This window comes from Puma concolor, chromosome A2, assembly GCF_028749965.1.
Source record: "Puma concolor isolate L17-30 chromosome A2, mPumCon1.1.hap2, whole genome shotgun sequence".
Lineage (NCBI taxonomy): Eukaryota > Metazoa > Chordata > Mammalia > Carnivora > Felidae > Puma > Puma concolor.
In genome coordinates this window covers 6,838,543-6,849,548 of record NC_141668.1, presented here as the reverse complement: position 1 = coordinate 6,849,548, position 11,006 = coordinate 6,838,543, and the positions used below count along the sequence as shown (strand labels likewise).

The 11,006-nt window shown below is 42.2% G+C and overlaps 1 pseudogene; it reads left to right on the top strand.

Moving 5' to 3' along the window:
- The first annotated feature begins 819 nt into the window (after positions 1-819).
- On the top strand, positions 820-5,619 carry LOC147582961 (GTPase IMAP family member 4 pseudogene; annotated as a pseudogene).
- The last annotated feature ends 5,387 nt before the right edge of the window (positions 5,620-11,006 follow it).

The following is an 11,006-nucleotide window of genomic DNA, read 5'->3' as shown; positions in this document are numbered from 1 at the left end:
GAGCTGAAGTCAGACGCTCAGCTGACTGAGTCACCCAGGCGCCCCACCCCTCAGTTAAATTGAGAGTGTGATTATTACACTAGATGATTTGAGTACATGAATGTGACCAATAGTGATTGGAGAGGTTTTTGCTTAAGGCAGAACCTGTGTAAGGTTTCCTTCAGGTGGCATGGATGGAGCCAGTGTGAAGGTCCGATGGGAGGAAAGAATAAGTGTCCTCTCTTCCTGTCCTTGTGACATCCCTCTTATTTAATCACATAGTTGCACATAGGAGGACTTTGATGGAGAGGAGATTCCAGTAGAGAAGAACTCCAAGATCTTGCCAATCCTAATTCCTGTAAGTGAGGTGTGTGTTTCCTATGAGTGTGACACTGGGAATCCAGGTGACAGGCACTTTGCCTGTGCAGAGAACTGACAGGAAGTTCCCACATCCCACCAGGGAGGGACATTTATGTGTAACTCACAGAGAATCTAGAGATTCAGAGAGGTGGAATAGGGCCTCCAATATCTCAGGTGGGTCAGGGTCCCTCTGGGCCCTAGGCCTTACTTATTCAAGGTCAATCAGACCCAAGACTTGACCAGCTAAAAATCTGTGCCAAGGAGTGTCCACATGCTTGAGTCCGAGGAGAGGACAGGCGGTCAAGAGCACAGCAGCGAATGGACATGATCTTTACATCTGTGTGGGTAACTTTGCTGGCAAGCTTGTGGTGTGGCTGGGACTATATTTCTGAGTACACTTAGAGACCACAACTTGGCCTTTTGAGAGTGAATTTCATTTTTGACAGTCTCAATCTGGTAAATAGGGTGAGTGACCAAAGCATGCTAGTGGTTGGAAGCAAAAAGAAGCTACACATTAGAGACTTGTCTTCCATTGTCACCTTTAACTCTGAAGACGACTCTGCTGAGAGAGTTTCAGAGACGTTGTGAGTGATGAGCCCTGAAGATGCATATTCCAGAGCCAGCGATCATTTGCCAAAGTGCTGTGCACATAGTCCATGAACAACAACCCAGAGTGCATTTGTAATCATTTGTGAATGTGGATGTAAGGTTGCATAATTTCTGGCATGTTTTTAAAACAATGGTCTATGTTTATTTTATTTTATTTATTTATTTTCAGCATCGTCTATGTTTATAAACAAAAATACAAAATGGAATATCTGAGGCAATTGTTCTGAAGTTCTTACTTCCTGTTAAGAAGTATCTTGATTATCTGAAATTCTTCCTAAGTCGGACTGCATTCTCTGGGGTTTGGGGTCAACAATGACCATGTTGCAGAAGGTGGCATTGATGGTAAGAAAACCTTCTCCTTAAGGACCTGAAACTCTGAATCTAGGTCTGGCCACTCAAATGTTCACATCAGGAACAGTTTGCTGTGCATATTGTGCAGAGCACATAAATGGTGCCTAAGGGACAGGGGCAGGTGAGCGGTGCATGAAGAACTTTTGTGGCTGATGGATACATTCGCTATCTTGCTTGTTATGATTGTTTCACTGGTGTATACATAATTTAATTATGTTAAAAATGTTTGTATTTTCTAATCTAAATTGGACTGTCTTTGTATTAATGAATTTTCAGAGTTCTTGACACATTCTATTCTTCGCCAGATCTTTATCAAGTATATACACAAGTTCTTTCTTTATCTGATATGTGACTCACAAACATTTTCTCCCAGTTTGTAGATTGCTCTCTCTGCCCTTTCCTGCTCTCTCTCTCTCTCTCTCTCTCTCTCAAAATAAATGATTAAATTTGAAAAATCATGTACATCTACCACAACTGATTATCCTAATTGCATCCAATTGTACCAAAATGCTGCAAGCTTCCACTGCAGAGCTGGGTTGGGGGTATGGACCTTGCACCTCAGTCTTGTGTGCTGTGAGGTGCTCACAACCCTATGTCACCGGAAGACAAAACCAGAAGGAGATGCAGCAGGAAATGGTTGTGGTGAAGACAAGAAAGAAGTGTGGCTGTGCACCGGTAAATTGACAACAACCGCGCTTGTTCTTGTGAGAAAGTTCTGGGAACTGGGCCAATGTGGATTGTAGACTACAGACTTCCTGGGTACTGAGCTGTGAGGTGCATAGGAATCATCCTTTCTTCTCTTTACTATGTCATTTCTAATAAAGTGATACAGATATTTTCAAATTCATGAGAGGGAGGACATGGGCTGAAAAAAGGTGTCAAATTATAAAACAGAGACAAAAAATGCATAAAGAAGCAGACATCGTCAAAAGGCAAAATGCAAAACCTTTGAGGCTTTGAGCTCCCAAAGATGCAGAAATAGACTCCATCTGTGGATGAGAAAAGTTACAAATTCATATCATAACGGGGCACGGACACAGGTAGGATGAGAGCTTGTAGCCAGTTTTAGATGATTGTAAATCATGTTGGGGCGCCTGGGTGGCTCAGTGCATTAGACGTCTTGATTTTAAAGTTAGACTCTTGATTTTGGCCTAGGTGATGATCTGATGTGTTGTGAGTTGAAGCCCTGTGTTGGGCTCTGCACCGACAGCCTGGAGACTGTTTGAGATTCTTTCTCTCCCTCTCTCTGCCCCTTCCTGCTCATGCTCTCTCTCTCTCTCAAAATAAATGAATAAACTTAAAAAAAATGATGTAAATCTACCATGATGGATTATCCTAAATGCATCCAATTGTACTAAAGTGCTGCAATTTTTCAGCTTCATTGAATTTTAATTTACATAAAATAAGATTCATCTCCTTTCAGTAGATTTAATCATCAATTGAAAAATATATCCAGCAAGTCTTGCTGTTTCCCACTAGCCTATATATGTGTATGTTGTCATAACATATATTCATTTTATTTTATCTGTTATCTTTTGATCCCTTCCCAGGTTTCACCAATCCCCTCAACCTGGGAACCATCAACCTGTTCTCTGTAACTGTGAGCTTGTCTTGTTTTTTATTTTTTAGATTCCATATATAAGGGAGATGGTAGAGTACTTGTTTTTCTCTGTCTGACTTATTTCACTGAGCATAATTCACTTGACATCCATCCATGCTGTTGCAACTGGCAAGATTGGTGTTTTTTAATGGATGACTAATATCCAATTGTGTATACATGTCTTGGTTTCTCGGTCCATTTATCCATCAGTGGACACTTAGATTGTTTCCATATCCTGGCTATTGTAGGTAATGCTGCAATAAACATGGAATGCAGATAACTTTTCCAGTTAGTGTTTTTTCCTTGGGATAAATACCCAGAAGTGGCATTACTGAATCATATGATCATTTTTTAAAAAAAGTTTTTAATAAAATTTTTAATATTTATTTACTTTTGAGTCAGAGAGAGACAGAGCTAGAGCAGGGGTTTGGTAGAGAAAGAGAGAGACACAGAATCCCAAGCAGGCACCAGGCTCTGAGATGTCAGCACAGAACCTGATTTGGTGCTCGAACTCATGAATTGTGATATCATGACCTGAGGTGAAGTTGGATGCTCGACTGACTGAGCCACGCAGGAGCCCCTCATTTTTTTTTAGAGAGAGATAGAAAGGGAGAGGGACAGAGGGAGAGAGATTAAGAGAGAGAGGGAGAGAGAGAGAATCTTAAGCAGACTCCATGCTCAGCGTGTAGCCTATGTGGGACTCAATCGCACGACTCTGGGATCATGACCAGAGCGAATATCAAGAGTCCAACACTCAATCAATTGAGCCACCCAGGTGCTCTTTTTCTTTCATTTTTTTTAATATCAAGGGATTTTATAATAACTTTGGAGAAATGTCAGTAATTTATGACTATAATTCTGTAATGTCTTATTTTAGAATATCAAAACTTCACTGGATTCTAAGCTAAGCTTTTAAACTTTAAAGTTAAATTATATTGTTCTCTCTCCTGTCACAACCTGACAGGATGGTTGCACACACGAAATAGCAAAAGACACTTGGTCTTTCCACACAGGCATCCCTTTTGTACCCTACAAGGATGAGTTGGCTTGTGTAACCTGCCTAACTGACTTCTTAATGGGTGAAGCAAAGTTCCATTCTGAATACAAATGGGGGAGGGGGGTCTCCTACTGAGATGCCCCAAAGTCAGATTTTGTGTTACTTGCTGCATTGCTCTTATGAGGAATAGCTACCATCAGCAGCAGCTCAGAATTCTCTTTGTAAACTACAATATTTTGTTTCCTCTTCTGTGGGCTACTTAGCTACAAAAAGTAAGAGTCAGAAGCTCCAGGAAATCCTGGAAAGTACTTGGGCATTCCCCAAGTATTGTAAGAGAACTTCAGGCTTTCTATAGACTTTGAATAGGCTTCTCTAGAAGGGCCTTCTATAGAGTTCCTGGGAGTGCAGCAGTCACTTATGGGAGGGGACCCTGGGGCAACAGAGGAGGGGTGTGTGTGAGGGGAAATGGGGGGGGGGGCTGTGTAGAGGAAGCAGCAGGATTACCTCCTATTGCTGTGGCTTTTGTTTCCTGATGTCCCAGGGCTTAGAAACCAAGATGGCAGAGATTCACAGTTGAGACTTCTCTTAGTGGGTAAGATCGGAGCAGGGTAAAGTGCCATGGGCAACAGCACCCTTGGAGAGAAAGTGTTTCCTTCTAGCATTGCCACAACATCTGCCACCAAGACCTGTAAGAAAGGGAGCAGCAGGAGGCAGGTAAGAGAAATTGTGTCATGGATACACCAGGCATTTTTGACACCGAGGCACAGGATGCTGACACCTGCAAAGAGTTTACTCGCTACATCTTCCTGACTTCCCCAGGACCTCACACCGTGCCCCTGATGAGACAGCTGGTCCCGTACATGCAGGGAGAGCACAAGGCCATGGAAAAGATCCAGTAAATTTTGGACTCAGAGCTAGCAGATACCTGATTCTCTTTTTCACCCGGAATGATGACTTGGATGGCATCAATTTCCATGATTACTTAGAGGAAGCACCCGAAGGCATCCGAGGGCTCAAGGGCTAGTTCCGTGATCGCTACTGCGTGTACAAGAATGGTGCGACAGGAGCTGAGCAGGAGGCCCAGAGAAGCCAACTGCTGGCCCTGGTCTAGCGCATTGTGGCCTAGAATGAAGGACGATGCTACACTAAGAAGATGTACCAAAAGGCCAAAGAGGAGATTCAGAAACAAATCCAAGAGATGCAAGAATTTTATGCAGCACAGCTAGAGAGACAGAGAGTGCAGGTAAGAGAGGAGTTTGAAGAAAAAATCAGGAAGCTGGAGGATAAACTGGAGCGGCAGAAATGAAAGGAACAAATGGAGAGAGAATTGGCAGGGAAAGAGGCTTTCTATGCCCTAAAGCACCAGAACGCCAGATATGAAATTGAGACTCATTGCAGGAACCTTGAATTGATCATGGAAGCACTGCAGATAGTTTTTCCTGTTTTCTCTCACCTGTTTATGTGAGATTTACCTGAATGAAAAGATCTCCCTATTTCCTGCATATTTCCCGCTGGCCCTGCCCACTGTCTGCCACCCCCCCACCCAGCCCCCGCACCCCTGAACTCATTCACCAACCTTGGAGCACTCTCGCTTCTGTCTCTCAGACTCTCAGGACTAAGGGGTATAATCAGATTCACTGTTGGAGATTGGTAGATGCTTGATTGACTTAACAGGGGAGGGACGAATTCTCAATTTGTGGAACTCCAGAGTAGAAGGTATAAAGGTGACCCCAAACTTTGTCTACTTATCCCGAGAAAAATCTAGTTTCTTTCTCAATTGGTGGATCTTCTCCCTCTGTTGCTTCTACTCCCTTATTTTTCCTTTAGGACACAGTGATCACCTTCCCCCTATGATTTGTTAGAAAGATTTGTTCTTCGTGTTGGGTGATCTATCGGTGGAGATGTTTATAGAATTCTTTCCAGATGAATGGAAATTTATGTAGTAAGAGTTTTCCAGAAGGATTCAAATTGTTCCTTATCAGCTGCCTACTGAAGGACAAAGGCTTGTTTGGAAAACAGACCTCTCAGAACTCAGCTAAGTGAAATGCCAGAAAGAGCAGTTGAAAGACGGAGATTCAACACAGAAGAGAACAACTGTTTGCTGTATTCAGATGTATGTATAGCAACTCTTTGACTGACCTCAATGCAATATATTTGCTGAATAACCAGTTCTCTTCTTTTCATGTGAAACTAACTGTTGCCACTTCACCTCCATCACCTCAGACCTTCATTACTTACACCCCCTCCCAGTTGAATTGTTTGCTTGTTATTAAAATAAAAATTTTCTCTTCTCTCATATTTCTATAAAATTGGAGTCCACTCTTTCTTGGAAAATACCTTTGCTATTTTTTATTACTTAATTTAAAATTAGTTAATTATTTATTTTCAGAGAAAGAGAGAGAGCATGAACAGGGGAGAGACAGAGAGAGAAAGAATTCCAAGCAGACTCCACACATCAGTGCAGAACCCGATACAGGGCTGAATCCTATGAACTGTGAGATCATGACCTGAGCCGAAACCAAGAGTCAGATGCTCAATGGACTGAGCCACTCAGGTGACCCCCTTTGTTATTTCTTCTAAGAACACTGAATTTTACTTTTTGGAAAAAGTTCAAGATGATTTTGGAGCTAGTTTTGGTTTACTCTCAGCACATCTCTCCTCCTTTTCCTTGGAAATTCCCAGCCACATACTCAACCCCTCTGCCAGTTAAACACTACCTTTTCCTTGGATTCATTAATTATTCCCTGATAGATATTATGTGTAACCAAGGCTTCAGAGACCTTTCTGGTTTTCCTGGAGCAAAAATTGTCTTTAATATATGTATAACAATAAGGGGTGTCTCTACCCCTTTTCTACTTTTCTCCTGGGTACTTCTCACATTATCCATTCTAAGGTTTCCCAAAGTACATTTCCATGTTCTACCAATAAATCCTGGTGTAGACTGAACTTTTAATTAATCTCAAGCATTAGAGAAGCATAACACAAAGAAGCTCACAATCCTTTTGGAAATAGTCACTTAAGAGAAGGGGCCAAGATGGCAGAGTTTTGGAAGTTTTCTGCTTCTCTCGTCCCTGAATTTCAGCTAGATCAGCACCAAAGCATTTTTAACACCTAGAAAATGTATCTGAGGATTAACATAACAATCTTCATAACTTGAGCCACAGAACTTCACAGGTATGCAGCATGGAGAGGTGAACTGGTGGAGAGAGAAGGCTCAGTTGTTAGGGAACTATTTTTGCTTGTGGAAAGAGGATTGAGACAGTGGGGAGAGTACAGGAAAAATTCTCCCTGAAAGCAGCTGGAGAGACAGAGAAAGAGTGGAAACACACACAAGGGACTAAACAAGTAAGAGAGAAAGGAGAAAGAAGAAAGTTCAATGCCACTCTATAAACAGGGGAGCACAGAGTTGGAAATTATACAGCTCAATGCCTGGTGGTGTTCTGGTGGGAAGGGCAAATCCCCAAGAATAGACAGCAAGGTCCAAGGGTGAGGGGTCTCTGGCCACATGGGGAGAGGTGGTTCCCCAGTTAAGAGGACATTTGGTAGAGGCTATGCACCTTCCCCACAGGCAAAGGTCCCAGCAGACCCTAGAGAACAGCCATTTGTCGGTGTTGAGCAAGGGTGTTAGGAAGCAGTGAAACCTGATGCCAGATGTGTGGTGTGATTTACCATAATCTCTTAGATGCTGCTGCTACAAGATTGCGTGAATTTTTTCTGGGAATGTTGGCACCTGGCCATAGTCTCTGGGCTTCAGCAGCAACATGGTCATGCGAATTTTCCTGGGGGCAAGGGCGGCCAGCACCCAAGCAAGTCTTGGCAAGACACTCCCTGAGGGGGTCAGAGTGGGTCCAAGCCACAGGGCCCTCAGAAATGAGGGGTTTGGAATCACAGCCTCATCTGAGATAAAATTCAGAAGGGAGGTACCACCTGGCAGGCTGATGACTTGGTTCTGGATAGTGTAGAGGCAGGGAGTGGACAGAAGCCAGGGACAAAGGAGGGGTGCATGATTGCCAGTCAGTGAGAGCACAGAGTTCCGATGCTACAGACTGGGTAGGTAGGTGATACCATTTACACCTCTCCCACCCATGTGCATTCATGGATACAGGCGCCACAGTGATCTACCCCAGTAATCTAAGCAGTGCCATCTAGTGTAAACGGAGCCGTCACACCAAGCCCTATCCAACTGTGCCAACCAAGCTCTAGAGGAACATGAGTCTCTCCACCACCTTAGTTTACAGACTATAGGTTTCTCCATAGTTTGACTTCTAGTGGAAACTGGATATAATTTCATTCATATTTCATTCTGTTCGCTAGTCCATCCATTCATTCTTTTTTCTTCTTCTTTTCTTATACTTGAATATAGAAAGAGAAAAAATTTATTTTTATTTTCTGATTTTATAAAAAATATTTTTCTTTAAATTATATCTACTGTATTTTTTTACTTTCTTGTAAAATTTTTTATTCCATTTTACTTTCAGCATTTCACTCTATTCTATTTTATTGTATTCGTTTTTTTAATTATCAAACATTTTCTTTTTATTCCCTTTTCCCCCCTTTCTTTCCCTTTTTTCTCTATTCTATCGAGTTTCTTTCAACAACCAGACCAGAACACACCTAGGAACTAGCATCCTTTATTTGATTTTTGTTGTGTTGTTTTAAATTTTTAACTTTTAATCTTTATTTTTTTATTATTTCTTTTTCATCCAAAATGAAGAAATAAAGGAATTCACTCCAAAAGAAAGAACAGGAAGAAATGCTTCAGACAAATAAGCAAAATGTTTCCACCAGAATTTAGAGTCTGGATAATATAAATATTATCTGGGATTGCAAAAGCATACAATCCCTTTCCGTGCCTCCCTGCCCCCTGCCCCCTGCAACCTGCCATTTTATAGCAAGTGCCATCGTCCCTCCAATGTCCAGCAGCGTGGTCCCCACCTCTCTCTGGGACCTCACCAGAAAGTGACCTGGATATTCTTCCTACCACCGACATCCTCTTAGGCCTTTCTTTTTATCATGTACCTCAGAATCTTCGAGCCTCCATGCATTACTCAATTTCGAAACGACTCCTACATTTTATGTAATTACCAGAGCAGGACGCTACTTCTTGGCCTTAAAATATATTAGTTCCACCAGGAGCTGCTGTGACAAATGACCACAAACTGTTGCTTAAAGAGCAGAAACTTACTGTCTCATTGTTATGGCTACTGTCTCTCTGGCACAGGCTACAAGTGCCAAACCGAGACGTTCCCAGGGCCATACTCTCCATGAAGTCTCTGGGAAAGTATCCTTCTTTGCTGCTTCTTAGCTTCTGGTGCTGGCTGGCCTGCTTTGTTCTTTGCCTTCTAGGTGCTTCGCTCCAATCTCTGCCTCTTTTGTCACATGGTGCTCTCTGTGTGTATCTGTGTGTAAACTTCTCTCACTGTGAATGAAACGATTCCAGGCATTGGAGTAGGGCTCAACCTTAACTTCATGACATGACATCACAGAGACCGTGCTCCAAAGTAGGTCACATTCTCAGGTACCAGGATTAGGACTTCTTTAGGAGGACACAATTCAACCTAGGTTGGATGGTAAGAGAGGGACAGTGAGTGCAGTGTGAGGGTACAGTACCCCTGATCTCTTCCTCTCCAGTCCTAGTTGCAGTTGCCAGGTTAAGCCCATTGGGATAGTTTTCTTAGGTCTCTGCTTCTTGGAAATCTTCTACTGCCTAGGGCTTAGAATCCACATTCCTTGGCCTGGTATTCAACAGTCATTATAATCAGTCTCAACTTCTCTCCCAAGAATGAGATTCTTCTAGATATCATTGTTCCCGTTAATATCTGTTTACACTTTTGTAAGGAACGAAGGTGATAATGATGGAGAGGCCAGTGCCTGGGACACAGTGGGCCCTCAGTAAAGGCTGGTAATGATTCCTGCACTCCAAATTGTCAGCTGTTCTCTGCCTGTGTCCAGTATATTTCCACCTCCAAGGCTTGAATCATGCTGTTTCTCCCTCTCTTACTTGTCTGAGTGCAGTTTTGAAAAAAAGCAAAATCATGCCTCTTGGGAAAGTATAAACACATCAAAGATTTTGCTCAACTCATGGCGTGACTAGAGAACCAGTATGATAGTATAATTGGATCAAAGTTCCTTTGAGTGGCTCAATCAGTTAAGCGTCTGACTCTTGATCTCAGCTCAGGTCTTGACCTTAGGGTCTTGAGTTTGGGCTCCATGCTGGGTGTGAAACCTAGTTAAAAACAAACAAATAAGCAAAGAATAAAACAAAAAAACACAAACAAACAGAAACACAAACTTCATTTGAAATCAAGGGTTGATGTGTTCAAGAGAGTAGTAAAATGTAATTTTTGAGTTGTATATTCCACCAGACAGAAAATTCGCTGAGTATCTATAAGGCAGAGATGTGCAAAAAACGTCTCTGTCCTTAAAGTGTTGTAAAACATCACAGCTGATCATCAAGCACAGCACCACACAGAACAATAGAACACTCCAGTAATCTCTCTTGCCTATTTCTAAGTTCTGGATCATTTTCATAGTGTTCTCTACTTTGTGATCATAAGCAGTTTCCAACAAGTATTGTTGATCCTAGAAGATTGTTTTTACTATGCATGCCCTGATTATTTATACAGATGCAGCAAGAATCTTAATTAACCGGAAAAGCCTCCTTGAGTTTGCTCGGGAAATGTAGAGCCTCATCATATTAAGCAACTATCAATTCCAAAGGATAAACTTCCTTTGGAAATTTTCAAAATGAGTTTTGAATCAGACTTTTCAAAGCCCCTGCCATTCTTCTATCCTAGGAGTAGGAAACCAAGGCCCAAACACTTTCTCCAGTAAACTTTGCATGCTGTACCCATAAATCTCAGTGAATTTCCCTTTTCCCGAGGTCTCCAAAATTTGCCTAGGTTTCTGGACTACGAGGGAGTGGACTTCCTTAATACCTGAGAGACTGGGATCCTGGATGCCAGACATCATATTAGTTTTCTTATGAAGGTTTTGGAGACATTAGCCCCACATGTAACACCAACAATTGCTCCAGCAGTGGTCTGATGGTCTTTGATTAAATGACAATCACTCTCAAATATCACACTGTACATAAGGCCTTGCTGCAGA